Source organism: Macaca thibetana, chromosome 1 (assembly GCF_024542745.1).
Source record: "Macaca thibetana thibetana isolate TM-01 chromosome 1, ASM2454274v1, whole genome shotgun sequence".
In the NCBI taxonomy this organism is placed as follows: domain Eukaryota; kingdom Metazoa; phylum Chordata; class Mammalia; order Primates; family Cercopithecidae; genus Macaca; species Macaca thibetana.
Window position 1 is genome coordinate 157281647 of NC_065578.1, and position 12184 is coordinate 157293830.

Here is a 12184-nt window from a genome sequence, read left to right on the forward strand (position 1 = left end):
AGTAGCTGCCAGGTGGGGGGCATTGGAAGGCAGCATTTCTTGGCTCAAAGCTGGAAGCTGTGCTTTCTGGATCACAAGAGAGTCTGTGATCCTCTTGAGAGGAGCTGGGACTCAAGGGACACCCTCTTCTTTTCCTCACCAGGCAAGGACCTTCCATGTCCTCCTGGGCTTTGACAGCAGTGGGCTCCTTCTCCCTCTCCTCATAACCCCCTTCCCCCTCGAGCCCCCAGTTTCTCACCTCCCTCCCTGGATGTGTACTGTTCCTTGGAGCTCGGGCTTCATGAAAAGTGTTGGAACCACAGTGTGGGGATTATTCCAGCTTTTTTGCTACTCCCCCTAAGATTCACATTCCTTCCTTTGCCCTCCCTTTTTTGGCCAATTCAGTACTTATTCAGCCTTTGTTAGAGGGCGAGCTGAAGAACAAAAATAATCCTTCACATTTGTACAGAGCTGTACAGAGTGCTTTCATACATCTTATCTCAGCAGAGCCCCACAAGAACCCTGCGAAGAAGGCATTGTTACTCCTTACAGGGGAGGAATTGGTTCTCAGAGAGGCTACGCATCTAGCTGCAGGCAGTTGGCTCAAGTCTATGTCACCTGGCTCCAAACTCACTGTTATTCTGCAATCCTACATAACCAATAGAATCTACTTCCCAAAAATTATCTTATTTACTCATCGCAACAACTCTAAGGTGTTACTGTTCATTTTACAGATGAGGCCACTGAGACTCTTAGGTTAAATAACTTGTCCAAGGTCATGCAGGTGCCAGGAGCTGAGTCTATCTGAATCCAAAGCCTGTGCTAAAAGTACCGAAACTGAGACTCAGAGAAGTCATTTGACAGCGTTCTTATGGGGCAGCCCCAGAATTGAAATGCAGGTCAAAAATCCCAAGTCCAGTACTTCTTCAGTTGCACCATGCTGCCTGCCTCAAGAACCTGTGGCTCATTCATTCTGACCCAGAGAGATGTCAAGGACAAAGGCTATTCTACTGTTGGACTTGGTTCTTAGCTCTAGCTCTCTGTACTCCTCTGGCTGAACTCTCCCTATTCACACCTCTCCCACTGTCTGCAGCATTTCTTACCAGCCCCACCCCCAGCTTCTGGGTTCAGCTCTTTTCCCTTTTCTCTGAGTTTGGGAACAACCAGGTCTCTAATGATCATACAGCAACTGGGAGAAGAGTGAACAGCAGACCCTCCCCTCCTCTAGTCTCACTACCCTCTTCCAGCTGTAGAAAAAAAAAGCCCCAGAGCGGGTAGGAAGCCCATGAGAGGGAACTGCTACAAATCCTGGCTCTGAGAACGCATGCATTACAGCCCAGTGGTCCCTGAAGGCTTCTCAAGAGAGCAGTTCAAAGTCCCCAGCCTGGCTGGAACAACAGCAGCCTCGAGACTTGTTGGGGCTTGGCGCAGTAGCTCTCGCCTGTAATCCCAGCACTTTAGGAGGTGGAGGCAGGAGGATCGCTTGAGGGCAGGAGTTCAAGACTAGCCTGAGTGATAGGGTGAGACCACCAGCTCAAAAAACAAACGAAAAGACTCTGGATGGAATAAGGCAACAAATCGGTAACTTTCCACCACCCCATCCCCATCCATCTACCACTTTCCAAATCCCACAATGAAAGAGCTCCAACAGATAATCATAGGTACATCCTACACCCTTATCAAGGACTTAGCTCAAGCTTTTTACACCTCACTGCCTGAGGTGAGAAGGAAGACAAAATATTCATACGCAAAGAGAATGGGAAAAGAAAGTTTGGCTGGAATCCTTTGATTGTGAATCTGGGTTGCTAAAAACATGGCCATCCTAAACCCGGTATTCCTTTTATCCAAGGGAGATTATAGGAGACAAAGTTCCTACTTGAGAGCTGAACATTTCATTAAATTTTTTTTTTGAAAATTCAAATCTAATCAAAGAGGGTTGGTTTTTGTTGTTGTTGTTGTTTCTTGAGAGGGGGTCTTGCTCTGTCACCCAGGATGGAGTGCAGTGGCAAGATCATGACACTGCAGCCTCAACTTCCCAGGCTTAAGAGATCCTCCCACTTCAGCCTCCTGAAAAGCTAGGACCACTGGTGCATGTCACCACACCTGGCTTTTTTTTTTCTATTTTTTTTGTAGAGATAGGGTCTCACTGTGTTGCTGAGACTGGCCTCAAACTCCTGGGCTCAAGCGATCATCCTACTTCAGGCCTCCCAAAGTGCTGGGATTACAGGTTTAGCCACTGCACCTGGCCTAATTAAATATTTTATAAAAACAAACCTACTTGCAATTCTAATATTCAGTGTCCATCTAATGTCAATAAAAAGAATCAGTATCATGTTTAACATGTTGTATCTAGAGGTACAAATATAAAAATTTAAGAATAATATAAATTATTTATTACTACAAAATGTTTCTTAGCACCAACCTGCAATGTTGCAAACACTACACTAATTCATGGGTACCTCCAGAACCAGAAATTGGAACATAAAACAGAGCAAGAAAATGGACACTCAGCACTACTGGTAGATAATATGTCACGCGAGAATTCACTACACAGCCAAGCGTGGTGGCTTATGCCTGTAGTCCCAGCACTTTGGGAGGCCAAGGCAGGTGGATCTGACCTGAGGTCAGAGTTTGAGACCAGCCTCACCAACATAGCAAGACCCTGTCTCTACTAAAAATACAAAAATTAGCTGGGCATGGTAGCAGGCACCTTTAATTCCAGCTACTTGGGAGGCTGAGGCAGGAGAATCGCTTGAACCCAGGAGGCAGAGGTTGCGGTGAGCCGAGATGACCACTGTACTCCAGACTGGGCAACAGAGCAAGACTCTGTCTCAGAAAAAAAAGAAAAAAAAATCCACTACAGGCAGGGCGCAGTGGCTCACGCTTGTAATCCCAGTACTTTGGGAGGTTGAGTCGGATGAATCACTTGAAGTCAGGAGTTTGAGACCAGCCTGACCAACATGGTGAAACCCCATCTCTAATAAAAATACAAAAATTAGCTGGGTGTGGTGGCATGCGCCTGTAATCCCAGCTACTCAGGAGGCTGAGGCACGAGAATTGCTTGAATCGGGGAGGCAGAGGTTCAAGCAGTGTGCAGTGTGCAGTGTGCTGAGATCACACCACTGCACCCCAGGCTGGGCAATAGAGCGAGGCTGTCTCAGAAAAAAGGAATCCACTACAGCCATGCTATCTAAAAGGAAGGATTTGACAAGTTAATTTTCTTTTCTCTTAGCTAAGCACTTGGACAGCTCAATTCCTGCCTACACTCCAAAACCACAGTGGCCTCCAAAGTTCACATTGATACAACCCACAAACCTTCAGGGCATCCAGACACAGTTACTTTCTTTTTTTAAAGACATAGAGTGTGTTTGCTTAGGTAGCACATACACTAAAACTGGAACAATACAAATTTCCAATTAAAACAACACAACCACACAAGGATAACACAAAAATATGTGAAAGCACTCCATATTTTTAATGTATATGTATTTCAAAATGTCAAGTACACAGTAAATACATACAATGTTTATCTATCAACTTAAATGAATAAGACAGGGCAAGATATATAAAGAATTGACCCCCGGGGTCTGAACTGTATTAGACTCAGTAATGTGGGTTCAGTGTTACTGGTTGTTCTGTGCCAGTGCTGAGCACAGAATCCCAAGGGACAGAGGCATCTCTGTGTTTTTAATGGATTTATTTCCTTTGTGGTTATATTATATGATGCCTTCCAAAGCATTAAGTTTGGGGCAGGGGGCTTTCTTGCCTGGGTCTGAGAGGTAAGGTGTTATTTTATATACCACATGGTGCCTGGTCTGGAAAATCAGGAAGGCCTCTGGTAAGGAAGTCATGATTGAAGCTGAGATTTCAAGGTTGAGTAAGAGTTAGCTAGGCAAAGCACAGAATGGGAAAAAATATTTGCAAACTTTGCATCCAACAAAAGTCTAATATTCAGAATCTATAAGTAACTGAAACAATTGAATAAGCAAGAAACAAATAACCCCTTTAAAAAATGGGCAAAAGACATGAACAGACACTCCTCAAAACAGGATATACAAGCAGTCAACAAACTTATGAAAAAAAATGCTCCACATCACTAATCACCAGAGAAATGCAAATCAAAACCACAGTGTGATACCATCTCACACCAATCAGAATGAAAGTTATTAAAAAGTCAAAGAACAACAGACGTTGACAAGGCTGCAGAGAAGGGAACACTTACACATTCTTGGTGGGAATGTAAATTAGTTCAGCCACTGTGGAAATCAGTTTGGAGATTTCTCAAAGAACTTAAAACAGAACTACCATTTGACCCAGCAATCCCACTACTGGATATACATCCAAAAGAAAACAAATCATTCTGCCAAAAAGACACATACACTCACATGTTCATAACAGCACTATTCACAATAGCAAAGACATGGAATTAACCTAGGTGCCCATCAATGGTGGTTTGGATAAAGAAAATGTACATATATACCATGTAATACTATGCAGCCATAAAAAAGAACAAAATCGTGTCCTTTGTAGCAACATGGATGCAGCCAGAGGCTATTGTCTTAAGCAAGTTAACACAGGAACAGAAAACCAAATAGCATTTGTGCTCACTTATAAGTTTGGGTACTCACGGACGTAAAGATGGCAACAATAGACACTGGGGACTGTTGTGGGGGAGCAAGGAAAGGGGGACAAGGTTGAAAAACTAACTATTGAATACTATGCTCAGTACCTGGGTAACAAGATCATTCATACCTCAAACGTCAGCATCACACAGTATACCCAGGTAACCAACCTGCACAGGTACCCCCTGAATCTAAAACAAAAGTTGAAAAACAGAAAGAAATGAAAATATATACCCCTAAAAAGGCTTGCACACATTGCATATAGCAGCCTTCTTTGTAATAGCCCCAAACTGGAAACTACTGAAATGTCCATCAACAGATGAATGAATAAGCAAACAGGTGCATCTATATGACGGAACACTACTCAACAGCAGAAAGGAACAACCTGTTGATACACATAACATGGATAAATCTCAGAATAAGTATGCTGAGTGAAAGAAATCAGACAAAAAAAGATATCTACTACATGATTCCATTTATATAAAATTCTAGAAATGAAAAACATCTGTAGTGACAGACGGCAGGTGGCCCAAGGCATGGGTTGAGAGAGAAAGATGAAAAGAAGCAGGAAGAAATGCAGGGGGTTATGGATACACTCTTTACCTTGATTGTAGTGATGTTTTACTGATGTATAGATATGTCAAAACATCAAATTGTACACCTTAAATCTGTGCTGTTTATTGCATATTATACCTCAAAAAAGCTCTTAAATTTAAAAACAAAACAAAAAAACAGTGAGTTAGCTAGGCAAAGAGTTGGGGGGGCAAGGGAGAGAATTGTGCCAGACAGGAAATAGAGTAGGCAAAGTAGTAAGCAAAAGTAAAATAGTAAGGCAAATGAGAGCCTGAAACCTTCATGAAATGAGTTGGCCAGCCACGGTGGCTCAAGCCTGTGATCCCAGCACTTTGGGAGGCCAAGGCGGGGGATCACCTGAGGTCAGGAGTTCATGACCAGCCTGACCAACATGGAGAAACCCCATCTCTACTAAACATACAAAATTAACCGGTCATGGTGGCGCATGCCTATAATCCCAGCTACTCTGGAGGCTGAGGCAGGAGAATCACTTTTACCCAGGAGACGGAGGTTGTGATGAGCTGAGATTGCGCCACTGCACTCCAGCCTGGGCAACGAGAACAAAACTCTGGCTCCAAAAAAGAAAAGAAAATAAAAGAAAGGAGTCCAGTTGGGGCCTTGTAAATTAGGAGTGGAATTGTGGGCTTTGACTTAGGACAATGGGAAAGGAAGTATAGCTAAGAGGTCCTTCTTTCCTTCTGTTCTTTTGTTCCTTTTTCTACTTTCTTTTTAATACTTATACATTATTTATTATATGCCAGGCACTGTTCTAAGTTATATGTACATATATATAATCATTTAATCCTAATAATTACCCTATGAAGTAGGCAAATTAGAAGGTTACTTAGGTTAGTCATTTGGGAAATGCAAATCAAAATCACAATGGGATACCACTTCACATCCACTAGGTTGGCCATAATCCAAAAATGCAAAATAATAAATGTTGGTGAGGATGTGGAGAAACTGGAACCCTTGTACCTTGCTAGTAGGAATGTAAAATGGTGCAGCAGCTATCGAAAGCAGTTTAGTGTTTCTTCAAAAAGTTAAACATAGGCTGGACACGGTGGTGTGTACCTGTCGTCCCGGCTACTTGAGAGGCTGAGGCAGGAGGATGGCTGGAGCTCAAGAGTTCAAGTCCAACCTAGGTAGAAAAAAAAAAAGGCCAGGCACAGTGGCTCACACCTGTAATACCAGCACTTTGGGAGGCCAAGGCAGGCAGATCACCTGAGGTCAGGAGTTGGAGGTCAGCCTAGCTAACATGGTGAAACCCTGTCTCCACTAAAAATACAAAAAATTAGCCAGGCATGGTGGTGCGTGCCTGTAATACTAGCTACTCAGGAGGCTGAGGCAGGAGAATTACTTGAACCCAGGAAGCAGAGGTTGCAGTGAGCTGAGATCATACCATTGCACCCCAGCTTGGGCAACAAGAGTGAAACTCTGTCTCTAAAATAAAATAAAATAAAATAAAATAAAATAAAATGTTAAACAGAATTGCCATATCACCCAGCAATGGTATATAGTCAAAAGAAATTAAAACAAAAGATACTCAAATGAAACTTATATATGAATGTTCACAGAGGACTATTCACAATCAAAAAAGGTGAAAACAACCCAAATGTCCATCCATGGATGAATGGATAAACAAAATATGTTGTATCCATACAGTTAAATATTATTTATAAAAAGGAATGAAGTATTGATCTATGCTACAGTGTGGTTGAACCTTGAAAACATTTGGATAGAATATTTGAGGGCAAAAAATAAAACAACAACAACAACATAATTATGTTAAGTAAAAAACCCATTCGCAGAAAGTTACATATTGCATGGTTCCATTTATATGACATATCCAAAATAGGGAAATCTATAGAGACGAAAAGTGACTAGTGGTTGACTAATCAGGGAGGGGAGGGGAAGGAAGGGGAGAGTGGGTACTGACTGCTAATGGATACAGGATTTCTTTTTGGGGTGATGAAAATGTCTTAAAACTAGACAGACGTGATGGTTGTCCAACACTGTGAATATAATAAACACCAATGAATTGTACATTTTAAATTTATGTTATGTGAATTTTACCTCAAAAAATAAATAAATCCAAAAAAAAGTTATTTAGGAGGTAGAGTCAATGCATGGCAAGTGGTGATTGATGGGTGGTGGGCGAGGAGGCAGGGAAGTAGAGGAAGGAGTCAAGAATGACTCCCAGATGGCTGACAATCAAATGAGAGGGGGAATCCTCTTTTTTGGGATGGAGAAGACAGAGTAAGAAATATACATCTGGAAGATAACTAGCACATTTTGGATATCACAAGTTGGAAGTGCTGAGACATCCAAGTTCAGAGCTCAGAAGAGAAGTCTAAGACAAAGATATTTGGGCGTCATCAACAGAGCACCATAAATGGACACTATACAAGTGAATGAGACTCCATATGTAAGGGTTTGACAGAAAGAAGGCCCAGATGTGTAAATTACAAGGTGTCAGCAAACCTCACAGAAATTTTTAAATATAAGGCATTTAGAAATTAATATAAATTTTAAAATATAAAGTCTCTGTGTTCAAGGACTTTGTGATCAAGCATAAAACAATAAGTTCATGTTAAAGAAGGCTTCAGCTATGTAACATATCACCAAAGCCTACCATTTCATCTTTCATTTTACACGTCCCTACATGCATCAACCACATGTTAAAGAACCTGCTGTTCCTTGAAAATGCCAAATTCTCTCTTGCCTCCCTGCCATTTCACTCTGTTCTCTCTAACTGGAATAATTCTTTCCCATTCCCAATTCTTTTAGGCATATACTTAGGAGTGAAATTGCTCAGTGATACGGTAATTCTGTGTTTAACCTTCTGAAGAAACATCAAACTGTTTCCTATAGCAGCTGCACCACATTATATTCTCACCAGCAAATGGACAAGGTTCCAATTTCCCCACACTCTCACCAACACTTGTCATTTTCTGTTATTTTCTCTTTTTTTTTTTATTTTTATGGCCAACCTACTGGATATGAAGGGGTATCCCATTGTGGTTTTGATTTGCAATTCTCTAACAAGTAACCTAAATAACTTTTTAATCTATTTACCATTCTCCAACCCACTGACCTCATTTTCCACCTGATATATTGCAACAGCCTACCTCCTAGGGTAATTATTAGGATTAAATGGGTTCGCATATAAACCCACACAGTCAGAGTCAATCAAAGCACCTCCATGTCTTTGAAGACTTCCTGAGCCTTGCCTTCCTGTGACAAAATATACCTTTGTCACAATGTTTCCTCCTGTGACAAAGGTATATTTTTGTTAAAGCTCCCCAGGAGATTCTAATATGCAGCCAAGACTGAGAATCACCAGACTGGGGCAATGTTTCCCAACCCGGTAGGATCATGGGAGTCACCTGGGGCACTTATTTAAAAGGGTAGGTTTCCTGGCCCAGCACCAGACGTTTGGAAACAGAATTTCCAGGAAAGAGGCCTGGAAATCTATATTTTAAAAGAAGTTCCCAACAGGTGATTCCTATGACCAGGCCATTTTAGGAAACCCTGGTCTAGAGGATAATCATAGAGCAGTAGGCAGTAAACACAGAGGGCAGTTTGAAACTAGGTAATCTGGTTTACAAGGATACAGTCCTTTTGCCTCCTGGCTCTTGCAAGATAAAGTTTGCTCATCTTTGGCTTGTGACCCACTGTGGGGATGCTGCCCCATTAGCTCCCACCTGCATCTATGTAAGAGACTGTCCATCATTGACACTTTCCAGGTAGGCATGCCCTCACACTCTGGGAAGTCTAAAATTTCATGTGAGGCCCAGAGAGAGCCTGAGCTGCCCATTCCAAATGCCTAATCCCTGTTTATGGCTCTTTCTCTTTGGTGAAATCTTAACAGTCCTACTGTGTGCAGGGAATGTTCCAAATGCCATATTATCCTAATCCTCTCATCATCTGTGAAGGCTAATGTAACCCCATCTTGGATGCTAATCCACCGTGTTGACTTCTGATTAACCCCAGTTCCGGAAATGCCTCTAAGATTTCTATTTTATCTACTATTCCTTGGTTAGACCACGTACTTACCATAAATCCTGCTCTTAGGTTAAAACAATTGACCATAAATCCTGCCCTTAGGGAGCTTCACATAGCATTCTCGCCTTTCTCTACACATTCCTTCCCTGTAAGGTATAGGTATTCCTTCCTTACAAGATATACAAGCCCTGGTCTCACTGCTGTCCGAGATATAGACAGGGCTTCTGTTCATAAGTCCCTATTAAATGCTTCTTTCTAAGAAACAAGATTTGTCAGCCTCTTTGGCCTCTCAGCTTTCTCAGACTTTGGGGGTAGGTTTGCACAGAACTGCTCACCATGGAATATATGTTGCAGAAAGGGAATTATGTCTCCATTTGATAGATATGGCCCAAGGTCACGTACCTAATGAATGGCTGAGCCATTCATGGATTCAAATCCATATGATTACAAAGCTGTGGCATATTCCACTCTGCAGCACTGCCTCTCAAAGATTGCATTTCTATCCCCAGTTATAGTTCACCAGACCATTTTGTTTGCTGTCAAGGCTTCCCAGCTATACTCAGTAAATTCAGAGCTGCAGCTCCAAAACACCTGGAACCATCTTGCCTAAGGGAATCCCGGCGTGGGTATCCAGGGGGCTTTGGGGAAGGGAACTCAGTTTTAGAGAAGCAAAGGGAATGATGACAGTGCTGAGCACAGATGGCCACACTTCCCTATCCCACCCCCATCACTACATCCTCCTAAAACTGAATGAAGCCGGAAGGGGATGTCACCTCAGCTCTGGGCAGCAGGAAAGAAGTTGACCTCTGGGAGGGAGGGAGCAGCAGAGGAGTCAAAGCAAGGGGAAAAATGGGAGGGGGTACCCTCCGCCACAGTACAAAACACAGAAAAGTTTCCAGCCATGTCAGGCTAGTCTTATGACTAGCCATGCTGGTTAGGGGGTCCAGGATCTGTGGGGCTCTGGAATTTTATGATGTCTCAAGATGAGTGTTCAGGTAGTTTATGGAGAAGCCATTGGTAGACAGTACTTGGCCCAGAAGGAAGGCCATGGGGCTAAGAGAACCTCAGGATAGAGGCTAAATTACCCACATATTAGACAAGTGCCAAGCAAGACTGAAGAATGCTGCCCCACAGAGGACCTTCCCACACAGGCTCCTTCACAGGCCCCTGCCAGTGATCAACAATTCCTTTTGCCACAACCCTCTTTCCCACCCCACACCCAACATATGCTCATATTCTAAGTGCTTGCTATACAAATGCTGTTTCATGACAAGTCACCCAGCCTCTCTCCAACTAGATGGCATCCCCAAGCTCAGTTTATATAAAAATTTGGGGTGCTACTACCAGCTTCTAGGTAAATGCCACATTATATTCTGAAAGACATGAGGAGGGGATGCTGTGAGTTTGTTAGGGTGCTGCAAGGAGAAATTTCTGTCTCCCAGAGTAACAGGAATCAGTGAGAGACTCTTGACCAGACCTGGTCAAGGATGCTGGAGAAAAACACAGCAAGAGAAAAACGCTATAGAATGCAACAGGCCTATGAAAACAGTGCATGGAGAAGAGGCTGACTCAGTGGTCTTCCATATTCAGGATGGACATTACAGGCCATGAGGAAGTTAAGCTGATTTTGAAAAAAGAGTTGCCCAATGGGGGATAGGAATAAGACCCTCCAACCAAAGTTTCAGGGGACCTCCTTTGGAGAAAGAAATGTGTTTCTAGGCGTGGAAGAGCTCACTTGGCCAACCAGCTCTAAGATTGGGCATGTCTTGAGGCAAGAGAGAGTCCACACGACCTTTGGAAGTTCTTGTCATACAAAGGTCCACAGTGATGCTTAGAGACCCTCACTATCTTTTTGACACCCCCAACTGAGTCTCTCCTTCTGAAGTATCTGGCTGGCCTGCTACTTGCTGGTAGTTCCTGTCTTTTCATCTGTGACCTCTGCTCCCTACATCTGTGTTCGTCATTTCACCGACTGTAGCTATTTCTGCTCTTTCAGTAGAGAAGGGCCAGGATGTCTTCCTCTTCCCAAGGTCACAGCTGGCTAAGCCAGAGGAAATCGGCTTCCCCCAGGCCCTCTTGGTGTTTGACTCTAGGGATCAGCACAACATAGAGCAAGGTACCTACCTCAGTCTTATCCACCTCATCCATCATTCATTCAACGTATTTATTAAGTACCTACTATGTGCCAGGAGCTGGGTTTACACTAGTGATCGAAATAGATATAGAGATTATATTCTTGTTCCAGTGGCCCTGATACTTCAGAAGACACCAAAACCAAGGGCTTTTATATTTATTTACTATAGAAATATTTGCAATACCTATAACCAACAAAGGACTCATATCTGATATTCATGAAGAACTCCTACAAAGTAATAAGACAGGGCCAGGCTCAGTGGTTCATACCTGTAATCCCAGCACTTTGGGAGGCCAAGGCAGGCAGATCACTTGAGGTCAGGGGTTAGAGACCAGCCTGGCCAACATGGTGAAACCCTGTCTCTATCAAAAATACAAAAATTAGCCAGTCATGATGGCATGTGCCTGTAGTCCCAGCTACTAGGGAGACTGAGGCAGAAGAATCACATGAACCCAAGAGGTTCCAGCCTGGGTGACAGAGCGAGATGCCATCTCAAAAAAAAAAAAAAAAAAAAAAGCAGTAGGACAGAAGGAATAGAATAATAGAAAATGGACATAATACTTGAACAGATATCCAAGGGTCAAATAAATGTATGGAAAGGTGGTCAACTTCATTGGTTATCAGGACAAAGTAAATTTAAATTGCAATACCACTATACACCCACCAGAATGGCTAAATTTTTTAATTTTTCTAGATTGACAATATCAAGTGTTAATGAGAATATAGAGCAACTGGAACACTAAGACGCTGCTGGCAGGAGTGTAAATTAATATGAGCACTTCGAAAAAATTGTTTAGTCGCATTTGCTAAAGTTAAAAATATGCCTATCCTTTTATGACCCAGTAATTCTACTCCTAGGTATATATCT